This window comes from Strix uralensis, chromosome Z (genome assembly GCF_047716275.1).
Source record: "Strix uralensis isolate ZFMK-TIS-50842 chromosome Z, bStrUra1, whole genome shotgun sequence".
Taxonomy (NCBI): domain Eukaryota; kingdom Metazoa; phylum Chordata; class Aves; order Strigiformes; family Strigidae; genus Strix; species Strix uralensis.
The window spans coordinates 94413490-94424352 of NC_134012.1; positions in this window are offsets into that span (position 1 = coordinate 94413490).

Below are 10863 nucleotides of genomic sequence, written 5' to 3' on the forward strand. Positions count from 1 at the left end.
ATTCATAACTATGAGCCATGTGAGGAATAAGTGGAAGAAAATCCTTTCATTTGGCGTAAGAAGGGTTATTTCCTTATAGTAACCTCCATTACGATTAAAAATAGTTGGACAAACAATATGTCTTTTAAACCATGACACAATACTATGAAATCCCCCTCATCTATAGAGCTGAGAACTGAGATGGAACAAGCCCAGAACAGTGTAGGGGAAGAATTCCACCCTGAGGAGGGACTGGGAGCAACTTAGCAGATACTCGGTTCCTGTAGTCTATGTGGCTGAGGATTGTCAGTGATAGCATTTCTGACAGTCTGCTTTTCCAAGTAGTGAATAGAAACCTTTGCTAAAGAAGTTTTACTTCTCTGTATTTCCTTGCCATTCCTACTCATTAAGAAGAATATTTTTCAAACTTTATCACTGTTACAGGTTTCCTGATTACCTTTTTGTCTCTGCCTACAAAGGTCCTCTTCAGCTTTATCATTGTAACTTGTGCTTTTCCTTCAAAAATATCTTCAATGACTTGGATTCAATGACCAGACAATTTTTTTTTTTTTTTAAACCTGTAACACGTTGGCCCCTTTGCAGTGAGTTGGGGAATTACCTAGATCCAAAGGCTTTAGAACCAAAGCATCCATAGCTTATGGTTATAGGTTATGGTTGATCTAGGTTTTGTCAAATGCTCGGAAATAGGTATTCCCTCTGCTTCAAAGACAAATGATAAATAACTGTCCAATTTATTAAGGTTTCTTGGACATTGTAGTCTTTTTTATTCCTCCAGCATGAATATTTTTGAAGTTGATGGGAATATAGGATATCAGACAAAACAAATAGCTCAGGGTTTTAAAATGAACCCAAGGAACTTTGGTCTTTATTTATTTGATAGTTACTTTCTAATTTCTTTTGAAAACAATCACTAGCCAAATCTCATGATCTTTTATGTCTTACAGTGTTAAGAATTTTGCTTGAAGGCTAAACTTAGAAATTATACCAGTTATCAATAATGTACGGAGAGTAATCCCTAAAACAGAGAACACAACTGGAAGATATGTTGGGAAACCAAGCAGTCCATCCTCAAGTACTCAGGTTTACTTCCTCAAGAAAAGATCAATTCTATTCGCATCATTCTTGATAGATGTCAATTTCCTGAAGACCTCCAGTGATGAAGAGCCTACAGCTTTCCTTCACTAATAGCCCCAGAACTTCACTATTGTTATGTCAAGGATTTATCTTCTTTGTTTTTGTTTGTTTTTGTTTTTTTTTTTTTTTTCCCCATAAAATGTCTCTGTCCTCTTTTGTTCTCTCTGTGATGAACAGATAATTTCCTTCCTTTTTAGAGCTCAAAATTGCAACTAAACCTTTACTGCTTCTCAGTGTCTTCTCTGCTAAGACTAAAGTCTTGCATGTTCACACAAAGTGAATACAAAAGGGCTGCAAACAAGAATAACTTTAAAAATGGCTTTCTGATTCACATGAATATTCAGGGTCTTGTACTGTCTGAACCAGATTTTTCTGAAAAAAATATTTTTATTTATGAAAGATGTAATATAAATCCCAGCACATTTTCATATTTCTTCTCCCTTTCCAGATTTTTGTATAATAAACAAAAACTCCCAAATAAATAATTAACAAAAAATGACTTATTTATAAACAGAAATGTTTGGCTACCAGATGGTCCAGAGTATATCTTCATATAATAGGATCTCAAGTACAGTTTTAACTCTGCGGGAACAAACAGCAGAATATTAATAAAATGTCAATTAGTTTAATTTAGTCTCATATCTATTGAATATATATATTGGCACCTACATGGTTTTAATTTCATTTTGGGATTCCAGCTGCTATAGAAGGCAGAAAACTTTTAAACAAGTAAATTAAAAAAACTACAAAGACATATAAATATGTCAAAGGATAGAAAGAAATAATTTTAAATGAAGCTGACAAGATACTTCACTGGGAATGTAAGAACTTTTCATTCATTTGCATTGTTAATGTTCTTGATTGTTTGGGTTTTTTTTTCTGATATTAAACTAGAAGTCTTATCCTAATTCAAAATAGTTTTCATTATCAGCATAATCCTGAAATATTCCTAAAGTCAGTGTTTTGCCCCTTCCCCACTCCCCATTTTCAGACTCCTAAAGTTTTTGATGCATAAATAGATTTTTGTAACGTTTATGCAAGTTTATTTTCCTCAGACTATTTTGACTCCTCTGAAATCCATTGTTAGATCCTAGATTGAAAGTCAGTGTTTTACATATTTTCCTGAATTATACTTGTGTTAAAGGCATCTCAGAGAAATTCAACAATTATCATAAACTCACTGTGAGTTAGTCACAAGATTGTATTTGACCCTCTCTCGAACATGAGGTATTTGATGTGTGAGGCTGTGAATGGGTGATGAGGGCAAATACATCAAAACGAAATTTAACTTCAGCTGTTGTACTGGATCTGGCTGGGATGGAAATAACTTTATTCACACCAGCCTGTAGAGTGCTGTGTTTTGGATTTGTGACTAAAAGAGTGTTGCTAACACAGAGATGTTTTAGGTGTTGCTGAACAGTGTTTGCTGTGTCAACGTTTTCTCTGTTTCTCACTCTGCCCCTTTGCAGCAAGTAGCCTGGGGGTGGGCAAGAAGTTGGGAGGGACACAGCTGGGACAGCCGACCCAAACTAATCAAAGGGATATTCCATGCCATGAAATGTCATGCTCAGCAATAAAAAAAGTGTGTGTGTGGAGTTATCTTCCAAGTTAGCTGTTGCTTGGAGACTGGCAGGGCATCAGTCTGATTGTGGGAGGTAGCAATTCCCTTTGTATCACTTGGGTTTTCCCCCTTCCTTCCCTTGAACCATGAGTTTTCTTGCTTTTGCTACTCCTCTTTTCTCCCCCATCCTGTTGGGGACAGGAGTGAGCAAGAATCTGGGTGGGTGCTTAGTTGCTGGCCACTGTCCAACCACCACAGATGTTCATCAGTTGCAGCAAGGGCTGCAAAATCCATCTGGGAAGGGAGATTTTGATGATTAGCCAGGACTGAGCTCAATGTTACTGTGACAGTACTGTAAGTACATGAATCCATTGGGCTATGTCTACCTACAGCATTAGCACTGAGTTATATATACTGTCTCAAAAATATTTTGTTTTCTAACACATGCTGGCTGTCACCAATTTGCAGCCTGGGCTTGATAAATCCACATTGCTCCTAGGAAGAGAAAAGATGGCGATGCTTGATGGAGAGCTAAGCTGTCATGTGTCAGGCTCCATGTATGCCTACTCTGATCAGAGTTCATGGAGCATGCATGGGTTTCATTTTAGGGTTTGAGATAATTTAGGATTCTTTCCACCCAAATTCTAAAACTGATACTGAGGTGCCCACTCTCACTGAGGTGAGAAAAATTACTATGTCAATGGTGATTGAACTCTGAATTAAGAATAAGCTCAGATATGTGCTTAAATTACAATGTAGTCTTAACCTTTAATTTAAAACTAGAAATGTCTATACAAGTAGATGTCAGAAATGACTGCATTAAAGAAAAACCCTTAAGACAGTATTTCAGGATTACTTAACTTTGTATCTGTACTGCAGCGTGAAGTTCAAGCCCTGTACTTCTCTGAGAGTTCAGCAGAGAACATCCACAACTGTGTCCTATGTAGAAAAACTCTCATATTTCAACTTAAAGTGCTGTGCCAGAAGAGTCTAACCTCCTGTCCTTGTAGTGCTAGATGTTAGAGTTATGTAGATAGCTCTCTCTTTCCAGGCTCCATCTTCTTTTATTTTCACCCTTTTCTGTGAGGACAAAATACACAATTTCACACTCTCTGGCTATAGTAATTTCCTTTAGGGAAGGATGAAGTACTAGGGTGAACACAGCTACCACTGCATTATCTGAGGCAAAAGCATGCACGGTACATAGGGAGGTGCTAACAGAAGGGACTTTGGTCCCCTCCTTCCCTCCAACTCTTTTCCTGAGAAGAAATACATTCCCGTCTTTCAGGCATGCTGTGCTTTTTGAACATGAGGTTGCTCCATTTAAATATTTTTTTTCCTTGGAACTCATATGTATTTTACCTCTAGATAAAAGCCCATGTACTTTTATTAAAGCCTATATTGGTATTTTATCGAGGACCCAGGTTTTTGCAGTGCTGCATTGCACTGGAATTGCTGATGACACTTAAATCCTGTGTTGCCAGGGGATAGTGTTGTTTATTTCTATGGTCTAGATGCTGCATATAACCTGGAACCGTCTGCAGCCACACTGGCTGCAGAAAGGTAGATTAACATTATCTCTGACATGTGGAACTTGGAGGTTTGTTTAAATTATTATTTGCTGGATGTTCCAATGGAGAACAGAGCCCCTTTGCACTAGGGGCTGTATAAACATGCAGCAAGGCATGGTACTTGCTCTGAAGAGTCTACAATATAAATAGACAACAGAGTGGGGAGGAAAATCTTGCTCAGAGACTTGCCTAAAGTCACACTGCAGGGAAGAGCTGGGAATAGTATCTAGGTCTCCTGATCCTCTCAAGTCTGTTGCTTTATTCGCTAGGCCATGTTGTCTCCCTCCATTTAATTCCTTTCTCCTTTTCTTTATTCTACTGGATAAAATTCATCAGCACAGGTTCCTATATGCAAATAGACATTCTGTTAAGGGGGAAAAAAACCCACAGAAACCAACTCTCTGGAAAAAAAAAAATCTAAAGCTTTAGTACAGTGCTCTTTGAACAGGGTAGCAGCAGTGTTCATGACACTGCCTATGGGATATTTGTATAGGGAATTTGAATGTAGTTTTATTTGTAGTCTTTGAAGGAGTGGTAACTTTAAGATGACATGCAGGTTGGCCTGTATTGTGTGCGTGTGCATGTTTACTAAGAACTTGTCATCTGTGGAATAAAAGAAAAGAGGGTCATTGGGGAGGAGAAAAATAAATGTCTTTCAATATTTCTCATTATTTCTTTTAAATCCAGTGCATACCCAATATCAATTCAAAGAATTTCCCTTAAGTTCAAAGCTAATTGGCATGGTATCCCCAGACATCACCTGGTATTGCTCTTAAACTCTGCTGGAAGATTTTATTCATTTATTTATTTTATTTTTTTTAAACCAAGATGAAGATTCAAACAGCCTTAAGTAAAATTTCTGGATCACATGATACATGCTTGACTACTGGGCATTCCTCAAAACTCCCATGCCTTTCTTCTTCTTTAGTGATCTACATGAGTCTAAATAAAAATCACATTAATGCACAGGTTGTTTTATAAACTGGGGATGTTGTGCAGTAGTGAGCACAGAGTAGTGAGCAAATCAAGCTTCCTGGATTCTCCTCACTGGAAAAGGCTTTGTTGGTGATCTTTGTAGAGGCCATTTATGGTGGGATTTTTAATACGTACAATAAACCCAAGATTTCTTTGTGCCATTTTCCTTGCGTTCTTCTGAATTCTGTGCAAGCAGAAGTCTGAATGTGAGTAGAGCCACTTCAGAGTATTGTCCCTAGAGCACTTCCCTAGCAAGTCTGAGCACACCTGTAAGGAGGGCTGTGCTGTGATCACTGCTAGCAACGAGCTTCCTTCCCCTTTGACACAAGTCTCACAATTTGCAAGAGGGGGTCCATAAACCCCTCTGAATGCTGTATCCCTAAACTGAGTTCGAATTATGTATCTCAGAGGGGACTGTTGTGAGGCATCAGGAGTAAAATCTTTTTATGGGCTCAGGGATATATGTGTTAGAAAATACTACAGGTGGTTATGCTGGTGGGAATAGCTACCTATTGATCAGAAAGATGATTTCACAGCTAGCTCATTTGATATTTGTGTTAAGTCCTGCGTCTTCCTACAGATTAGTTGTGTTATCTGGGACAAGTCAGCTTCCCAATCATATGGCATCTCTGTTCCCCCTGTTGCAAAATAGGGAATAACAACTACCCTTTGCCTTGTTTGCTTAAACAGCAAGTTCTGCAGGCAAGACAGGATTCTTTATTATGCATATGAACAACATCTGGCCTAGTGTACCAGGTGCACAAATCATTTATTTATGTAATTAGTTAAAACGTGAGCTAAACTGTGATAACAAATCCATGTAGACACTCTTAGTCCAGGATGAATATAAGGTAAGTAGAGCAAATTTTCTTTCTTTTAAAAGCTTATTGCATATTACCTTATATTTGGTACAGGCTAAATACACGAGTTGTCCCAGATAAGCTAACACAAGATTGTTCCTTACTCCTTCTTGTTCACATGTTTGAGCCCTTACACACCTGACTATAATGTTCTTAGTAAAGTAAGGGATGTTTACAGTGTTTGTTGTACTAGGCTTGACTTTGATGGATAATTAAAGCTCCTCACCCTTGCTTAGGCAATGTCTGTTATTGCCCCTGGAATACTTCAGGGATAAGGAAATTGCAGGAATCTCAGTTCCTCCAGGGGAGCTTTTGCTCTCTGATCCATTAAACGCCAATGAAATAGGCAGAAATTTGGGGAAGTAAGAGGTGACAATCTGTGCAATGACTGCTTTTCCTGCACTGGTAAATGGATGTGTGTTCATTTTTCTTCTGATCCAGAGCCGTGTCAAGCAGGTTATCTTAAACCATCTGTGCTTTGCATTAACTTGTTTGTCTTCAAATTAGAATGGGACAAGAGAGATGAGCTTTTACATCCAGCTATAGTGCTCAACTGAGATCTAGCAACCAAAACCATCATTTTCTAGAGATTATGGTGCCTGCTGTATTTCAGCTCAGAGATATGTGTGTGCTGTAGATATAACACGTAACAAAACTAGTTAGACCAAGGAAGCACAGGACAAACACAAAGTTTTCAGAACTGCTATGGTCTTCTAGATAATTAGTAGAAAAAGAAACCTTATCATCTCAAATACCTCTGCAACAAATTCTGCTCTTGAGTAGATGATACAAATCCAGAGAAGTACAATAAATTTTACTGGATCCACACCAGCAAAATGGTTGATGTGTAACATCAGCCACAAGAGCTTAGCAGGAACAGTAAATACTTGCTTTCATTCTAGAAATACAGTAATAGCAGATCCTTGCTATGTGTATCATTTCTTTCCCTTTATCTTCTCTAATTCAGATTAAGTACACTTTAATGAAATTAAATCATTATTTTTCACTTGTATTTCCTTCTCCTCATGTGGATTAAGTTGTAAGGTGGTGTGGATTTTTTTTCTTTTTTTTTTTTTTTTATTTTAGTTGTTTTGACTTTGTCAACTGACATTAAGTGGGACTGGCTTTTCTTTGTATCTTTACTGACAAATCTATATTAATAACAACATCAATACTGTATTAAACCTGTACTATGAGAATAATTTGTAATCATACTGAAATTAGTAATGTCGCATATCACACGGCGAGTCATAGAGTATGGGAAATAGAACTACTATTAGCTTGGGTTATCATTACCTTATTATGGCCATTTAAATAGGCTGTAATTCTGGGAATTTAAAGGTCATTTTGATTTATTCAGTTTAGTTTGCTATGTGTCTAGAAAACTAATTAAAGAACAAGCAACATGCTTATATCATTCTTAATGGCAAATATGTGCGAAGGGGCTACTCATTCTGAAACCCAACAGAATAATGAACATTGTTATAATTTTCAACATTCAATATTACTTCCTCTCAAAAATGATTATTTTTCCCTTGCATTAAAACAGTTTCATGCAATTTTGCTCTTAATATTTTGAAAGGGATGTCCTATGAATATTTCCCCCCAGGCCTGGAAGACTAAATGATCTCTCGTTAGTTTGAGCTTTCAGAAAAATGACAAAAATAAATAAATACAGAGGCAAAAAATAATCTCTGAAATAGCCTTTAATCCCCCTGACTGACCTACAATTTGTTCACAAAGTAATGACTGTCAATTGTTTAATGTTTCCACAAAGCCTTATGCTGTGATGGCAATTTTTCTGCACTGCCTATTCAGTGAAGTACCTAAGCTTATAGTTATGCTCAAAAAAAATGCTGAGGTGCCTTTAGCTTCAAGAGTCTTGAGCACCTATAAAATTATAAGCTAAGTTTATACACTTTGTTGAATAGGGAAGAATATTTACTCTGTCTTGCATATTTTGCAGAATTGAACAACAGTGAATAATGCTGTTTAACCTGGCTCTGATTTGAAGCCTGCTCCAAGATGGACCATCACAAATATTGACTCGCAGACCCCAGGGCATGGGTATGTAGCATGTTTGTGCAGAGGGACATGAAGAGGATTGCAGATAGATGAAAGTTATGGGAGAGATATCTACCTAATAAGTACAGAATTCCCACAGAAATTAGCGTAGCCATGACAATAAAGTTAACATCATGATTTTACATTTAAAAATGTCATTTTTCTTTTGACCACCAATGGCAAAACATGCCTGTTTCTTCAGTTGAAGTCTTATGTTGCAATACGTGAATCCTACCCCTTTTTACAGCATCAAGATCAGTGTCACATAAATGCTACTTTCTTTACCACATTGGGATTTATATGAAGGCTGCAAATGATCTGTCATGTCAATTCAATCCATCCCCCTGAAAATGTACAGTCAATATCCAATATGAACCCATGACACAACATCTGATACAAACTCAGTCAAATACTCATGTCAACTTCCATTTACTTCTGAAAGGGAGAAACAAAGGCAGCCTCCATATTGAGAGATATGGAATATGTGGCAAAGATCTCAAGTCAGCTTTGCATCCAGATGGAATTACAAGAGGCTGGTTGAGCATGTAACTCCATTCTACTTTTGCCAGATCCAGAAAACCTGTTGCTAATGCAAGTAATTATTCAATGTGTTATCTAGAAGGTAGTGTTTCTTCCAAGCTCAAGATTCTGGTGCTGGTGCCAGACTTATTTAGCAGGAGAGAAGTGGATGTCACTTGTGTGTCACCATCAGCATTTCCCACAAAGTTGGGGGATGTCACTGTAGCTCTTCTTCAAAAAATGACCCTCCCAGCTTATCCAGGGAGAGCTGACAAGGTTATCACCAGAGGCGGATTGCTAGAAGCCCCAGCTGACAACAAAACTGAAGGTATGTGAACGTTAATATCCAAAGAGACAGCTACCTGCTGGAAGCACTTGCCTGGAAGAGATGCAGAGACTGAGGGGAATGCCTGTATAAATATCACCCTCTCCATGCTCATCTCAGGAAGTTTTGATGCCATCCCAAATCTGCAGTATCTGGGATCGAAAAGGCAACAACAGGATTGTCCTTTTGTTATTGTGCTCTTAATAAATTCTCCATGTGGAAACTTGTTAACCCTGGCTGTTGCTTCTATGTCTGCTTATATGCAAGACCTCTGCCAGCAAATCAATCCTTACATTGTAATGGCGGTCACTTGACAAGATATGTTTGACTTTGTGCACTGCTGCTATTTGTTCTGTGTGCAGCGTTACATAGGGATGTGTTGTGTAAGAAAACCGAAGAGAGAAGCTAGTTGATATGCACAAAGGATAGAACGAGCAATGAGGTGGTGAAGTGGTGAAGGACTCAACTGCCCTTAGTGCTCTGTGACATACTGAAGGTACCCAATGCTGGTTTAAGCCAAAAATAAACAGAGATGGTCTCTTCTGAGGTCACTGTATCTTTCATAAATACTACTCCTTAATTTTGTTCTTTGATGATGTGCCTTTGACTTTATTGGTTCATCCTCATTATCCCCTTTTTCCTTAATGAATGCCTCCAGGTCTCCCAAATAACAGGTTAGGGAATAGATTGCAGACTTGGAGAAGTATGGGGGAGGGGATGTGACTGCTGACTAGGTAACACCTCAGGGCACTGCCCTGGAAAATACTATGTGCACAAGCTTTCCTGTCTCAGGAGGCACTGACCCTCAGAGACATTTCCCCGAAGTCTCTCCAATGCTTCTTGCCTGATCTTGCTAAGTGGAGGAGCATATAGAAATGAGAAACTTTCTATCTGGAAAAGTGAAGTCCACCACTCATCCAGTTCAATCCCAAACTGGCAGTGGGGATGAACAATCCCATTTTTCTCTGCTCCCTCAGTTTGAATGCTGCCTCTGGATGTCTCAGAGAGGATCTGCAGAGGTTTTGCAGCAGTCTGGGGTCAAAGGGTTGAACAGGTCTGAAGCTATGCTCCTTCCCCCTCTCTCTGCCAGTCCAGAACCAAGACAGTGAAAGAGGAACATTTAAGCAGGATTTAATTTAATTTAATCTAATTTTATTTTAACTCCTGGCATGAGATTGGACTGTGAAGTTGGACTCCATTGCTTGACCCTGAATTTTTTTTGTGCAGCAAGATTAGCTGAAGTAGTGCAGAGCTACAGAAATGCTTAGCCTGTCCCTGGGCTTGTTCATGCAACAAAAGACACTGAAGAGCAGAGGAATATTAGGCAAGTTGTTGAAACAGTAACAGGAATCCGAGTTCAGTGCTCATTTACCTACAAATAGTTTCTTAAATAAAAGGGGAGGAGGGGAGCATACACATTAAAACTTTCTGTCAAAAATTTTAGACCATCCCCTTCTGCCTAGTCACAAGAAATTCCGAGTTGTCCTTGCTTCTGTTTACATCGTACTGCGTCAGTGCAATTCCTTCTTGCAGACTGGGTTTCAGGGGCATATGTGCTGTATCAAAATTTCTTATCATGAGAAAGGAAAACTGAACTAGCTCTCACCTAGCACCTCTAAGAAACTTGGACTACAGTATAAGACTTGCTGTTTATGAGGTGACCTTGCTCTTTCTCTTTTCTTTTTGTGCAAGTTTAGAAAGAAAAAAATAAATAAGAAAACCTCCAACCAATCAACCAACAAAAAACCCAAACAAAAACAAGTGTTAGAACAAAGTCTGGAATCAGTGGATCAAGAGCACCTTTAGGTAAGAGTATCCAACATGACACAAATGAGAGGTGTATTCAGAGGGCAG